Below are 14,882 nucleotides of genomic sequence, written 5' to 3' on the forward strand. Positions count from 1 at the left end.
GCACCAAAAAAACCACGCACCCACTGTTGCCTGGGGCTGCAATGGTGCATAAACGTGGTTACAAAGCATGGATCCACAGGGATTCTCAGGATATTTGCATTGGGTCACCCCAAATTCACCATCAGATCACATAGCATGTCCATGGCTACAGCCTGCACCAAAAAAATCACGCACCCACTGTTTCCTGGGGCTGCAATGGTGCAAAAACGTGGTTACAAAGCATGGATCCACAGGAATTCTCAGGATTTTTGCATTGGGTCACCCCAAATTCACCATCAGATCACATGTCTGTGGCCACAGCATGAAGCACAAAAATGATACATCCACTGTTTCATTCAGAATGTTTTTTCCCTTGTTTTCCTCCTCTAAAAACGATGTGCGTGTTATGGTCAGATGCGTGTTATAGAGCGAAAAATACGGTATTTTTAATCTTTTGTTGGGAGCTGCCCAGAGTGGCTGGGGAAACCCAGATGGATGGGCGGGGTATAAATAAATTGATAATAATAATAATAATACCATCATCATTATTATCCTTGCTCTAGATTGTAAAACACTGTTTGGCATCCATGGCCATGCACAAAAATGGAGCCTCCTGCAGCAGTTTTTTGGGTTCTCAAATTTCAGTAGCGCCTTGCATGATGCTAAAATTAAGTACCCCCCACTTTTCGCGCTCTGTTCTACAGCACTGTTGTGGCACCCCCTGCAGCATGGCTGCACGGGTCGTGCTGCCCTAAAACTCCCTCGGGCTGCAGGTATGGATTACAGTGGTACCTCGGGTTAAGTACTTAATTCGTTCTGGAGGTCCGTTCTTAACCTGAAACTGTTCTTAACCTGAAGCACCACTTTAGCTAATGGGGCCTCCTGCTGTCGCTGCGCCGCCGGAGCCCGATTTCTGTTCTCAACCTGAAGCAAAGATCTTAACATGAGGTAATATTCCTGGGTTAGCGGAGCCTGTAACCTGAAGCGTATGTAACCCGAGGTACCACTGTATATGCTTTCCTCTGTGGCAGACACACAGCCACTGCACTCCATTACGGCCATCCTCCCTTGTGTGGCAGCTGCCAGTCCTGAATCATGAGCTGAGAGAAGAGATCCCCTCCACCCTTGTCTTCACCACAGGATGCAAGGCGGGACATGACAAATACTTCAGATAGCACAGAAATATCTCCCCTTTAATTGAGCTTCTAAACTCAGCAAGCATCTGGTGTTCTAATTAATTCCTACTCATTCACGTTGAATGGCCTTAACTCAAGAGTTGCTGGATGGAAAGAGCACTGATGATTGATCAGTGCAGAAAAGGGGCTTCCTTTTCTTTTTCTTTAAAATATGTATATTATGAATCAAGAGCGTGAATGGCAGTAGATGGGCCATGATCAAGATATTTCTTTTCCCAAAGCTTCCTCCGTCAGCTTTTTTCATTTGCTACCTATCACTTGCCACCACATATATATATATGCATCTCCCTCTCTCTTTATTGCTAAGGATATTTGCATGAAACCTATTTCCTGCTGTTCCCCCCTTCCCGCTCCGAGTCATAATCCACTGTTTGTGATATTATCGTTTCCACGGCAACCACTTGAGATGCCACAGAGGGCTGTGAGGGCTTCAGATAGGAGGTTGGATAGATGCAGCTGGTGAGAAAGAAAGAAAGAAAGAAAGAAAGAAAGAAAGAAAGAAAGAAAGAAAGAAAGAAAGCTAAAGAAAAGTCATATTTTCCAGCAGTGATGATTGCCATGCTTTCTGACACAGAAAGAGTAGAAAAAGTGGAATGAGGTATGCATATGTTCCTATGTCATTGTCTTATCAAATACAGTGGTACCTCAGGTTAAGTATTTAATTCGTTCCGGAGGTCTGTTCTTAACCTGAAACTGTTCTTAACCTGAAGCACCACTTTAGCTAATGGGGACTCCTGCTGCTACCGCGCCGCCGGAGTACAATTTCTGTTCTCATCCTGAAGCAAAGTTCTTAACCCGAGGTACTATTTCTGGGTTAGCGCAGTCCGTAACCTGAAGCGTATGTAACCTGAAGCGTATGTAACTCGAGGTACCACTGTAGCAGGGAAGTATTGTATGTGTTTCATCTGGAATGCTTTTTTAAAAAAGGCAAGGAGAGATTTGTACTTAGCACCAAGGAAAGGTAGAAATGGAGCCAATAGATTCATCCTTCTGTGGCTGGTTTAGACAGCTCTCCCATAACATACCCTCCAAGTGTCCCAGGAAAAAAAAGGGAATATCCCATTTCCCCCCATGAGAGGACTGTGGCCATTTTGGGCACTGTGATATCACGCGATTTTGTGCCATGATTGAAAAAGGAGTGCTTTTAAGGTGCAGGGAGAGCTCAGGGAGTGGGGGGAATACAGGAGAGGATTTCATTCAAAATGGTCAGATGTGGAATTAGAGAGGGAATGGCTTCTGATCTGATGCCATAGATCAGGCGTGATCCTAGATCAAGGTTGCCCCCAATGGGCCAGATTGCGATCTGTCTCCACCCCCATGAACCAACCGTGACTGACTGGTGGGTCAACCAATCTGTCAGTCACCTGACATTTTGACAGATCGAAAAAGTGGCTTGACCCACCCGTATTTCAAAGCCCCTTACACAGCACTTCCCAAGCTCTTGACAGCCAGCTAGTTGCAATACACTTGAGAACTGCAACACAATGGCCAGATGGTGAATGGAAGGTTCAATCCTGCTTTCTGCAATGTGCTCATGTGGAGAGTGGGAACAGGACGAAGATACGGCATCTACTTCTCCTCCTTCCTACCCACAAACTGATTAAACATGCAGTTGGAAGGGGGATAAGGGACATGGGCGTAATCAGGATTTTTGTTGGGGGAGGAGGACTTTGTTAGGGGGGCAGAACCGACGTGATTGGTCAGTTAGTTAAGTATTTCTATTGTTTTACCTGATCTAAATGGGACAGGATACACTACTTCTCTCACCTCCTGTCCACATGTTTAGTAGGGATCTCTCCAGCCTCATATATACAACTGGCTTAACTCAACTCTTTGTTGAGCCAGCATGGTGTAGTGGTTAAGAGCGGTGGACTCGTAATCTGGTGAACCGGGTCACACTTCTCTGAAGTCTCTCCGCCCCACTCACCTCACAGAGTGTTTGTTGTGGGGGAGGAAGGGAAAGGAGATTGTTAGCTGCTTTGAGGCTCCTTAAGGGGAGTGAAAGGCGGGATATCAAATCCAAACTCTTCTTTTTCTTCTTTGTTCTCTCTCTGTTTCTACCATGTGAACCTGACCAGTAAGGATGTCTAAGCTGGCTGTTCCAAGCTCAGATTGCATGGCTGTAGCAAGCTGTTTTTGTGTTTCTACGCAAATAATTTAGAAACTCCAACCATTTTGAAACTAAATTAAACTTTCAGTCTTTTCTTGCTGCTGTATGGAAAAGCACCTGAATCTGACCTTTGAAGAATTTGTAAGTAAACTATTTTTAACTTACTGAATGTGTGGTCTCCTTCTATGCTAAGGGAAACGGCGAACTTTGGAAGAAACTTAGAAGGTGATATTTTAAAGATCTAACAGCCTTCTCAGTGATGGCTCCGACCTGGTGGAATGCTCTGTCCCATGAGACCAGGGCCCTGCAGGATTTAACTTCCTTCTGCAGGGCCTATAAGACAGAGCTATTCCACCTGGCTTTCAATTTGAACTTAGCCTGATCTTTTATTCCCCTTCCTTCCCTCCCCTCCCCTTTTTATGAAGATTACCCGCTCTGGGATCCCACAGCTAATTCTCTCCTGGTCTCCTCGCTGGCCCAAATAGGACTAATTTAGCCAGCTAGCCCTGGTGATCATCTAATGTTTATTGGATGGATTTTCCCCCTAAATTGATTTTTGAATTCTGAATTTATTATTCATGTTTTATACTGTATTTTGTGCTGTTTTTTGTTGCATCAATTAAGTGTTTTAAATTTGTTGTTAGCCACCCTGAGCCCGGTTTTCTGAACTGGGAAGGGCGGGGTATAAATAAAAAATAATATTTATATGTCCATGCTTTACTTTTCTGCACGCTTTGTGATTTTAAATCTCTGTAGAAATCATGGTTTTTGTATTTGTACTTTTTTTATCAATTGTACACTTTAAAAGGGGATCAGAGAAATTCATGGCGAGAAAGACTACCAGTGGCTATTACCAGTAGTCATGGCAGATATGCTCCAACCTCCTCGGTCAGAATCTTTACCAATTGCTGGAACCCACAGGATAGGAGAGCGTTCTGTCCTGCTTGCAGGCTTTCCATAGGGGCAACTGGCTGGCTACCATGAGAACAGACTATTGAACTAGATGTTCTTCTGTTCTGGTTTTGTGATCATGCTGTACACTGCTCTGGGAACTTTAGCAAGTAAGTAATAAACTTGATCATATAGAATACAGGATAAAATCCCATCCCCTTGTGCAAAGGGTGGAGACTGAGAACTGGCACCAGTGTTGTGGAATGTCTTCCCTGCTGAAATATGAGAGGCCCCATCAGTGTTGGCATTCCGCCGACTCCTGAAGGCACACCTGTTTCGGCAAGACTTCCACTGAACTGAACTTGTGGCTTTATTGCCTTAACTGTTTTTCATTTAAATTATTATGCTTCTTAATAGTTTGTTTTGCTGTTTATCTTAATTCAGGATGCTTTAATGCCTGAACACATTTGTTATTGTGCATTTTAATTAGGGATACATTTCATAGTTGCAAATCACTTAGATGCCAGTTTGGCATACTGTATATGCCGTTGTCAAGGCAGGAGTCGGGTGCAGGGCAACAATAACATACAAGGTGCCAATGAAGTCAACTCTTTATCAAAACAGCTCTGATGACCTAGTGAGCACAGCAACTGCCCCAATGAGGCACTTGTGAGGACTGGAAGTCTTTGGCTTGCCTGTCTTTGCTCTGCCCTGTTCATACCTCTTCAGGTTCTGTGAGACCAGGGAGAGGGCAGCTGGTCACAGCAGGAGTAGGAGACTCCCTGTCTGATCTTTGTCTCTTGCCCACCCCACCCCCCGCTCTCCAGTTTCCACTTCTGCCTCTGATTCTAGACTGCTCTCTGCCACAGACTCTCCCTGCTCACAAAACCCTGTTACCGCTTCAGTTCTGATACCTCCTCCTGCCAGTTTGCTCCCTCTTCTCGCTCCGACTACCCATCATTGTCTCACCATAACTCCCTGGCCTCTGAGACTTCTTTCCTTGGGGCTTTAAATGATGAGGGGGAAAGAACCCCTATACACCACCTTGAGCCACCTGGAAAAAAAGTTGGGATATAAATGCATTAGATAAATAAATATAATCTCCCCTCCTTTGGCTGGGACACAAATTTTTGAATGAAGGGGGGCAATAGAAACTTGAGAATTCTGGCTCCTTTCCTTAAGATGCAAAGGAACAGCCTGCTTTTCTATCAGAGACATACTGTGTTCGTAGGGTAATTAGAAAGCCTATGAGAAACACTTGAGGGAATTGGGTATGTTTATCCTGGTAAAGATAGGGACGCGGGTGGCGCTGTGGTCTAAACCACAAAGCCTAGGGCTTGCCAATCAGAAGGTCAGCGGTTCGAATCCCCGCAACGGGGTGAGCTCCTGTTGCTCAGTCCCTGCTCCTGCCAACCTAGCAGTTCGAAAGCACATCAAAGTACAAGTAGATAAATAGGTACCGCTCCGGCGGGAAGGTAAACGGCGTTTCTGTGTGCTGCTCTGCTTCGCCAGAAGCGGCTTAGTCATGCTGGCCACATGACCCGGAAGCTGTACGCCGGCTCCCTCGGCCAATAAAGCGAGATGAGTGCCACAACCCCAGAGTTGGCCACAACAGGACCTAATGGTCAGGGGTCCCTTTACCTTTATCCTGGTTAAGAGGAGACTGAGAGGAGAAAGGACAACCGTCTTCAAATAACTAAGTGGCTGTCACATGGAAGATGGAGCAAGCTTGTTTTCTCTTGCTCCAGAGGTTAGTACCCAATCTAATGGCTTCAAGTTACAAGAAAAGAGATTCTAACTAAACATCAGGAAGACCTTTTTGGCAGTAAGAGCTGTTTGACAGTGGAACTGACTCCCACAAGAGGTGGTGGACTCTCCTCCCTTAGAAGCTCTTAAGCAAAGGTTGGATGGCCATCTGTCATCTTGCTGAGACTTCTGCACAGCAGGGGGTTGGATTAGATGACCCTTGGGATCCCTTCCAGTTCTAGGATTCTAGGATTTTATAAGATGGAAATGATCGGCTGTTTAATGGTTTTGATGCATGCCTGTGTGTGGCACAACAACTGTTGGAATGTAGGATTTAGCACCTCTGGTTCTTTGCTCCGGCCTGCTATAGGAACTAACAAGAATATATAAATCTCCTCAGGGTAAACTTCTGGGAAAATTGCTTTCTCAGCAGAGAAAGGAATTTTGAACAGGTTGGACTAAATGTTTGCACGCGCATACAACCTTCTTTAGAAATGTGCCCGTTACATATTTATGCAACCGGGACGAGAATCCACATGACCCCTGCGCTTAGTCACTGGGGCACAGAGGAAATGATTTTGCTGTACATGTATCAGATTTGGGGATGGGAAAGCCTCTCTGCCTGAGAAATCTCATCCTGAGTTTCTCGTTTATTTATTTCATCTCCACTTTCCAATAAAAATGAATGAAAGAACACCAAACGGTCCATAAATATGCAACAAAGCAGCAGCAGCAGCAGCAGCAGCACATCACAATAATAATTTTAAAATCAATAACCAAAAGGCTAGCAGCAGCAGCAGTCAAATATTATTTAAATGCAGGAGTCAGCAAAGGCCCAGTAAAATAGAATAGACTCCAGTGCTTGCAAGAAGATAGACAGTAGCAGCAGCTACTCTGCCTGCAAATAATATCCACTTAGGTCAAAAGGGGGAAAGCTTTTTTGTTTTTGTAGGACACCTACAGAGTGCCTTGGACCATGATGGGCTCTTTTCTTAAGTGCTGAACTGGGGCATAAACCAAATATTGTGGCCAGTGTCTACCCGTAACTGTCACTATCATCTCTCCATATATCCTGATTCACATTCCCTTCTGCAATCTAATTTCATCACCTCATTAGCTTCAGATGAAGATTGGGTGTCCATGTTTCCTCCTTTATAGAGCAAAGTCCTTTATTTGAACGGGTTCCAGAGGGCAGTTCTCTATCTGAAGACATCCTCTATATGCTGCTCTTGGTATTATATTTTGTTAACAAAATGAACAGGATACACAGACATCAGTCGGGGACCTAGCAGAAGTGAATTTAGGGTTGCACTGGGTGCAGAGCCTTGGAGGAACCACAGGGAGCAGCACAACTGTGAAGTAGAAGGAAAGGCGAGAGGCGGGGGAGGAATTTTGTTTGTTTTCCCCCATATAATTTTTATTAATTTCTTTAACACAATATTTCCAACATTACAATAAACTCTTTGCTCTGCCGAGCTTGTGACTTCCCTCTGTCCCTTCAACTGGTTTTGTGTTTTCAAGTCTTTAAAACCTCAACTTCCGACCTTTATGTCCTTCTAATCAACTCTGTCTCTTTAGTCTAGAAAGTTATAAAAAAAAAAAATATGTTTTCGTTGCAGGATTTATTTCAATCCTGCTAGTGTCTTCATATTTTTTACAATAATTATTCATATACTCAATAAATTTGCTCCAGCCTCTTTGAAACTTTTGGTGATCTTGGTTCTGGATTCTACCAGTCAGCTTGGCTAATTTGGCATGTTCCATCATCTTCACCTGCCACTCCTCCATTGTTGGCAATCCCTGCAATTTCCACTTTGGGGCTAATAGAGTTCTTGCTGCCATCGTGGTGTACATAAATAATCTTTGATCTGCTTTTGCAATTTCAGGCAGGGGAGGAATTTTGGCATCACACAGCGTACCACTAAAATATGAGACCCCAGGTCTGCCACTCCACCTAGGGTGGCCAGTCATGTGTTGTGGAAAAAAGGAAATGCACCATCACCATCAAAAAAGAGGGAGGAAAATACACAGGAAATTACATGTGTTCATTTCTATCTACAGATCAGCTGTTTGAAAGAGCAGCTATGAAATATAATCCATCTCACCATAGTGATGAAGGTGGTGACGTCACCTGTGTGTCTCCTCAGTCTGCTATCCAGGTGTGGCTAACTACCGATGGGCAACTTCAAGGCCCCCTCCTATTCTGATGGGGCCTTGTGGTGTAGTGGTTAAGAGCAGTGGACTCGTAATCTGGTGAACCGGGTTCGATTCCCCGCTCCTCCACATGCAGCTGCTGGGTGACCTTGGGCTAGTCACACTTCTCTCTGAAGTCTCTCAGCCTCACTCGCCTCACAGAGTGTTTGTTGTGGGGGAGGAAGGGAAAGGAGATTGTTAGCTGCTTTGAGACTCCTTAGGGTAGTGATAAAGCGGGATATCAAGTCCAAACTCTTCTTCTTTGAACTAGATCTGGGGCAGGTAGCTCTTCAGACAGAGGACTGTCCTCTACTAACCCCTTTGAGAAGGGCATATGCCCACAGCGTGCAGTCAGCAGACTACTCCCCTAAATGTTCCCCTGGCACTCCCTTCCCAGAACTCAGGAAGCTTCTTCCTGGCTTAGGGAGGGAGACATGGTACTCCAACGGGGTCCAAGAGCCCTTCAGCCACCATCCCAAAGCCTGCCCATCCTGTCGGAGGCCTGGTGCCTTCTTCCAGAAGCCAGGGAAACTTCTGCTCAGCTTAGAAAGTGAGGAGCGATGCTTACACATGTGATGTTCAAAATAAAAAAATTCCTTCCAGTAGCACCTTAAAGACCAACTAAGTTAGTTCTTGGTATGAGCTTTCATGTGCATGCACACTTCTTCAGATACACTGAAACAGAAGTTGCCAGACCCTTCTATATAGTGAGAAGGTGGGGAGGGGTATTACTCAGAAGGGTGGTGGGAATGGGAGATTGGCAGATAGCTGAGATGAGCCTGTTGACGACTCTTAACGACTGTAATAGGAACAGGAAAAAGGCAAGGGGTGAGAAGGTGAGAAATGGCTTAGTTATGTATAATGAGATAAGAATCCAATGTCTTTGTTCAGACCAGGTCTCTCCATGGTTTTAAGTTTGGTAATGAGTTGCAATTCAGCAGCTTCTCTTTCCAGTCTATTTCTGAAATTCCTTTGTAGTAAAACAGCTACTTTGAGATCTTGTATAGAATGTCCTGGGAGATTGAAGTGTTCTCCGTTTTGTGATTCTTGATGTCAGATTTATGTCCGTTTATTCTTTGGCGTAAGGTTTGGCCTGTTTGTCCAATATAGAGAGCTGAAGGACACTGTTGGCATTTGATGGCATACACAATGTTAGACGATGAGCAATTAAATAGTCCCGAGATGGTATGTGTGATGTTGCTGGGGCCAGTAATGGTGTTGTCCGGGTGTATGTGGCAGCAAAGTTGGCATCTGGGTTTATTGCAGGCTCTGGTGCCAGTGTCCGTGTTAAGTCTGTTCGTAGTATTATTGTGGGTTAGGAGTTGTTTAAGATTGGGTGGCTGTCTGTAGGCAATGAAAGGTGATGTTGTGACTCTCCCCTCTCCCAATCACCCTTGCAAGCTGGCACCACTGGCCCTAACTGTTCTCCTACGAAAAATTTCGCCACACACCACTGGCACATACCCATGCTTCTGGGAACTCAGTTGGTGTGGTCTGATACTTCTATCTCCACGCATCATTATGCTGGAAGAGAGAGGATGGTGCCTGCTGGAACAAGAAGGGGAGTGGGAAAACCGACAGCTAGCACTGCAATGGAATCCTGTGCAGGCCTAGATTTCTACCTCCTCCATAAAAACTCCCATTCTGAATCCGTAATCTTAACAGGAAAGCAATGAACGGTGTCAAATGGAAGTGGCTTGTGAGCCCCCTGGTGGAGCACTAGACTCCTTTGTACAGCAGTGGCAACTTTGGCTAACTGCAAGAGGAAAGAGTCTTGCTGGCCTCTCTGCCTTCAGTTGATATGTATATGAAACTGAAAATTCCCTGGTTCAAATCTCGCCTCAGCCACAAACTTCTTAGGCAACCTACTATTTCCTAGCCACCAATCCTTCCTCCCACATGTACAGTCCACAGAGAATAATACTCACCTACTTTCCTTGGTTGTTGCAAGAATTCTCTGGTGGTATTTTCCTCTATTTATTTATGATGTTGTAACCTATGTTGTAAACTGCTTTGAGTTTTGTTTAAATATAAGTTGTGTACAAGCTGCCCAAGTAAATAAAAAAGTTACTCAAAAAAAATATACAGTGGTACCTCAGTTTTTGAATGTAATCCATTATGGAAGACGGTTCGAGTTCTGAAACATTTGAAAACTGAAAACTCAATAGATGACAGCCAGGCCTCAGGATCCTGCACTCAGCGGAAGCTGTGTTTCATGTTCGACTTCCGAGGCGTGTTTGAAAACCGGAGCATTTACTTCTGGCTTTACGGCGTTTGAAAACTGAAATGTTTGTCAACGGAGAGGTTCGAAAACCAAGGTACCACTGTACTTGAAGTGCTAGTAAAGGTAAAGGGACCCGGTTGCGGCGCTCATCTCGCTTTATTGGCCAAGGGAGCCAGCGTACAGCTTCTGGGTCATGTGGCCAGCATGACTAAGCCACTTCTGGAGAACCAGAGCAGTGCACGGAAACGCCGTTTACCTTCCTGCCAGAGCTGTACCTATTTATCTACTTGCACTTTGACATGGTTTCGAACTGCTAGGTTGGCAGGAGCAGGGACTGAGCAATGGGAGCTCACCCGGTGGAAGTGCTACAAACACTCAAAAATGTGAGATATGCACATGGGTGTAGCCAGAGGGGCAGGGGGGGCTGCCCCCCTAAATCAAGTAAATACATAAAAATATTTAACTAACTGACCATTGTGTCCCAGAAAACTTGGTTCTGCCTCCCCCCCCCCCCATAAACCCTGGCTATGCCCATGAACTGCAAGAAGATCAAACCTATCCTTTCTGAAGGAAATCAGCCCTGAGTGCTCACTGGAAGGACAGATCCTGAAGCTGAGGCTCCAATACTTTGGCCACCTCATGAGAAGAGAAGACTCCCTGGAAAAGACCCTGATGTTGGGAAACATGGAGGGCACAAGGAGAAGGGGACAACAGAGGACGAGATGGTTGGATAGTGTTCTCGAAGCTACCAGCATGAGTTTGACCAAACTGCAGGAGGCAGTGGAGGACAGGAGTGCCTGGCGTGCTCTGGTCCATGGGGTCACGAAGAGTCAGACACGACTAAAAGACTAAACAACAGCAACAAAAGCATTAAACAAATGATAGCACCTCATATCGATGAGATAAATGAATAAAATTAAACAACCCACTGATAATTCATAATAAAGTCTAACAAGACATTATCCAGAAAAAAGAATGCACCTCCAAAATGAAATCTTGAACCCCATAACAACCAAAGCTCATAGTTTTGGTTGATAGTTTTGGGAAAGCCTGAATAGCAGAAGCAGCCTTTGTAGCTGGAGTTGATGTTCTGCACCTGCAAACCCAACCAATCATTGGGCTCTGCAGGAGAGGCTATACCGCAAGTACCATCTTATTCTGTACAATGTCAGAGTTGGGCTTTTCATGTGGTGAGACCAACCCTTTGGAAGTGCCTGTTGATGTCCATTTTCATTCCTTCTGAGCAGGAGATTTTTATCCCAACTGGTATCTGTACTGGATAGTTTTTACATATGAAATCATTTTAACTATTTTAATATACATGACTGCTTTAAATTGTTTATATTTATTCATTTTTAAAATTAAAAAATCTATGTTTTTTAATTTAATCTATGTTGTGAAATTGCTTCAAGATTTATTTATTTTTTGTAGGAAGTGCTTCATGAATATAGGGATAAACCTATTGATTCTTGCTTCTTTCTCTCTCCTTGCCCCTTATTTGCTTGCTTGTTTATCATTTGTGAAACAAATTGCTCAAAGCACCATTCCTGCTCTGCCTTACCACCCCCTTCATTCTGTGAACCTGTCAAGCACCTATTTCTTTCAAATCCCGCTTTGTTGACTTGTATCCCTTTTCTGGTATTCCCAGATCTGATCCTGGCCTCAGTTCAGTTAAAAAATGGTCCACATCCCTTAGACTTCCAGACAGCAAACCAAAGTAAGAAACTCTACAGTCCTAAAATGGCACATTGTTCTGGTTTTCCTGAATATCTCACCCTCCTCCATGAAATCAAGATGACTTAAAAAAACCAAAAACCCTGATAAACTACAATCTATGAATTATTCCCTCTAACTCAAACATCTGAAACTCATCAAATACAAACTTCAGATGAGCTCCCACTGGGAGCCAGCTCTCTAGGCCTTCTATGGCTTTTACAAGCCAGGCCATTGGAGGCTATATCCTCCATAGTGCAACTGAGAGGGCCACGTAAATCACACACCTTCAGTGGACTAAACCCAGAAGTTCTCAAAACGAGTTTTATTACGTCTCCTCTAAGCTCCCCCCTCCCCTTCCACCTGATGCTCGTCGATCACTCAGCGGCTCAGGTATCAAACTTTCTGGACTCCTGCTAGAATCCAATCCCTGTGTGAATCATCCGTGTAGTTTCAAACCCTCTTTTCCGGACAACACCCAAGAAACAGCTGGCCAAATGTTTGTGGTCCACACCACTCCAACAGCCATTAAAATACCCCCCCGGGGAAGGAATTCTCACAAAGGGAGCTCTTTCTCTCTACCAATTGCCTCCCGCAAAACTTTTCAGTTTCCCCACCCTGCCAGCCTTCCATTTTGTTCAGCCCGAGAACGCCCGTCTGGAAAATGGCTGTGAATCGGACCGCACGACTCCCGGTTTCGCACAGGATGTGGGAAACGGCTCCCCTACAGGACAGGATTTCGGCGATGAAGTTTCAAGGGAAATACTGCTGGCAGGAGTGGAAGTGGGAGGGCCTCTGCGCTAACACCCCCACAAGGCCGCAAAGCATCCCTTGACCTGAATCGAGATCGGAAGCGGGGAGAGCACAAGCTCCGCTTCATTGTAGGCAAACATGAACTACGGCGTCTCCGGGGAGCCCTGCTCAGTGTTGTCAGCCCATAAAATGGAATCTTGCAAACAACTTTTCAGTGTCCTTCCAAGACGGGTTACCGCACAGTACCATTCCTCCCAGTGTTGTAATTTAAGTGCTCCATGGGGTCCGAGTCCCTTGCTGGGATTGCCAGAGCTCTGCATGCTGCAAATAATATTCTGCTTTTTCCATCTGTGACTAGATTTATGGCCCAGCGGCAGCCCCCTTCTCCGATTCAGGCCCATCTTCGAGAGTGGATGCTGGAATGCAGCTCATGTGATATTTTCCTAAACGTCCCTGTAGTGCCATGAAACCCAGTTATAAAGAAAACAAGGACATGTTTTAACAATAAAACCAATGTGCATGATCTAATTAAATGGCATAATAAAATTAGGAAATAAATGCACAAAGCATGAAAACCTGTTCCTTGAAAAGTGAATCAAATTGGCTCCTTTAAAAAAAAGGAGAGAGAGAGAGAGGGAGGGAGAGAGAGAGAGAGAGAGAGAGAGAGAGAGAGAGAGAGAAAGAGAGAGAGAGAAATGTCGCTTACGTGGGAAGCTGCGGGGTCTTCGTTCACTCAGCGGCACAGCAGCAGCAGCTAGCCTTGCTCATATTTTGGTTCTTCTTCCCACTGGGGGGAAATTAAAAAACCAACAGGCACAGGATGAACTTGCATGCTGGAAAAATGATTTTGCAGAGCAAGCTATATAAAGGCCTAGAAGATAAAGCAAAATGGAAGGAAGGAAGGAAGGAAGGAAGGAAGGAAGGAAGGAAGGAAGGAAGGAAGGCGGGCAGAGACTGTGGGCACCTTCACGCTACAGACCTAAACTGGTTTCACAGTCAATCCCACTTCCTATGGAACTCTGGGAATTGTAGTTCCATGAAGGTGATAGGCCTCTCCCAAAAATTCCTAGCACCTATAACAAGCCACAGTTCCCAGCATTCCTTGGGGGAAACCATGCCTGTTTAAAGTGGTCTACAATTGATATAGTGTGGATGTAAAGGTAAAGGGACCCCTGACCGTTAGGTCCAGTCGTCGACAACTCTGGGGTTGTGGTGCTCATCTTGCTTTGCTGGCCAAGGGAGCCGGCGTACAGCTGCTGGGTCATGTGGCCAGCATGACTAAGCCACTTCTGGCAAACCAGAGCAGCGCACAGAAAAGCCATTTACCTTCCGCCGGAGCGATACCTATCTACTTGCACTTTGATGTGCTTTCGAACTGCTAGGTTGGCAGGAGCAGGGACTGAGCAACGGGAGCTCACCCCATCACAGGGATTCGAACTGCCAACCTTCTGATGGGCAAGCCCAAGGTTCTGTGGTTTAACCCACAGCGCCACCCGTGTCCCCTTATAGTGTGGATGAAGCCATACTAAACATAGCTTTATCCATCTTCAACAATTGTGTGGCAGAGCATTTTGACAACCTCCAAGCCTTTTCTGGTCCACACAGGTGCCCTAAGCTTTTTATTCTCCTAGCTTCAAAGTGTCGTTGAGTCTCTGGGGATGCTTCAGGAATTTGATATTTGGGAAGTCTGGTAAGGAACTGATCTGATTCGCATCCCCCTGGCTTAAAGTGCAGATCAAAACTGAGTTATGCCCTGGATTTGGCACTTCCAAATTCCAAAAATTTCCAATGTAGTTTTTGGCCAAAATAAAAAAAAGTTTCAAAATATGTTAAAATATTTATTTTTGGGGGAGAGAAAATGCATTTGGGGGTGGGGGTGGGAATTATTTTAAAGCTGAAGTTTGTTGTGGAAATGGAGTAGAATGGATATATGAGTGAACACCAATGAAATTGTCATGGACTGGAAACAGTCCAATTCATCCACTCCTATTCTGGGGCATCTTCTCACATTTTAACAAAAAATAATACACAAGCATTCAACTGAAGTGGTAGTCCAGAACAGGCAAGGCACATGTAT

The 14,882-nt window shown here is 44.9% G+C and overlaps 2 long non-coding RNA genes across 2 annotated transcripts; one reads left to right on the forward strand and one right to left on the reverse strand.

Moving 5' to 3' along the window:
• Positions 1–620: 620 nt before the first annotated feature.
• Positions 621–13,373, forward strand: LOC309526701. Its single transcript, XR_014216859.1, has 3 exons — positions 621–1,773; positions 11,468–11,605; positions 13,164–13,373. It is a non-coding gene; the product is annotated as an uncharacterized lncRNA (long non-coding RNA).
• Positions 12,359–13,738, reverse strand: LOC309526712. The gene is made up of 2 exons (XR_014216870.1): positions 13,512–13,738; positions 12,359–13,258 (listed from the first exon to the last, which is right to left on the reverse strand). It is a non-coding gene; the product is annotated as an uncharacterized lncRNA (long non-coding RNA).
• Positions 13,739–14,882: the final 1,144 nt, after the last annotated feature.

Source organism: Podarcis vaucheri, assembly GCF_965113315.1.
Source record: "Podarcis vaucheri genome assembly, chromosome: 2".
Taxonomy (NCBI): Eukaryota; Metazoa; Chordata; class Lepidosauria; order Squamata; family Lacertidae; genus Podarcis; species Podarcis vaucheri.